At 38.5% G+C, this 956-nt stretch overlaps 1 non-coding gene across 1 annotated transcript; it reads left to right on the forward strand.

Annotated features, from left to right (window-relative positions):
* The first annotated feature begins 87 nt into the window (after positions 1 to 87).
* On the forward strand, positions 88 to 169 carry trnas-cga. Its single transcript has one exon. It is a non-coding gene; the product is annotated as a tRNA-Ser (tRNA).
* The last annotated feature ends 787 nt before the right edge of the window (positions 170 to 956 follow it).

The raw sequence follows: 956 nt of genomic DNA on the forward strand, positions 1-956 counted from the left end.
TGGACTCAAACGGGCGAGTATAATCTGCAAAAAAGTCGAATATGGGTCACTTTGGCCTGCAGTCTGAAGTTTAACCTAATATTGGTGGCTGTGATGGCCGAGTGGTTAAGGCGTTGGACTCGAAATCCAATGGGGTTTCCGCGCGCAGGTTCAAACCCTGCTCACAGCGGTCCTGTAATGTGTTTAATGACATGGTTCAACATGTAACATAAAAAACTATCCTATTGTTTCAATAATATGCTACTTAGCATAGGGTAGTGTCATGTCATAAGTATATATATAATACAATTAACCAAATGAGATCTATTGTATGGTATGGAGGTAACAGGTTACAGTATAGGTAAAACAACAACATTGAACTTTACACTGGAGTCTGGAAGAAGAGATAAAACAGTTTAACTGTTTGTTAAACCCCTCCCTGAACAGTGATAATCCAATCATAGCTTAGCATCAGTAACGAGGTGAGTACCACAAAGTTTGGAGGTATTTAAACTGAGCATGTCATAAGTATGGAAACCAGTCAAGTCTCTGAGCTAGAGTCCATGTCAACTCTCAAGTCACTTGGGTTATAATGAATGTTGTATCAGCTTACTGAATTCTGTAACTGTAAGCCGTTTTTCACTTACAGAGCACAACCATGTAATGTGCAATGCAATCAAGGACAGCATAAACTACTGTAAGTCAACACACCCCGAAGACTCTTAAACCCAGTGCAATGTTAAATAAAAATGTAACGTTACATGTTGTAACCTGTTTTTCACAGAGCACAACCATGAAATGTGCAATGCAATCAATGACAGCTTAAACTACTGTCAGTCAACACACCCCGCAGACTCTCAAACCGTGTAATGTTAACCAATGTTAAATAAAAATGTAACGTTACATGATTAACAATAAACCTGTAACATGTTTTTGACAGAGCACAACCATGAAATGTGAAATGCAATCAATGACAG

This window comes from Micropterus dolomieu, unplaced genomic scaffold, assembly GCF_021292245.1.
Source record: "Micropterus dolomieu isolate WLL.071019.BEF.003 ecotype Adirondacks unplaced genomic scaffold, ASM2129224v1 contig_12061, whole genome shotgun sequence".
Lineage (NCBI taxonomy): Eukaryota > Metazoa > Chordata > Actinopteri > Centrarchiformes > Centrarchidae > Micropterus > Micropterus dolomieu.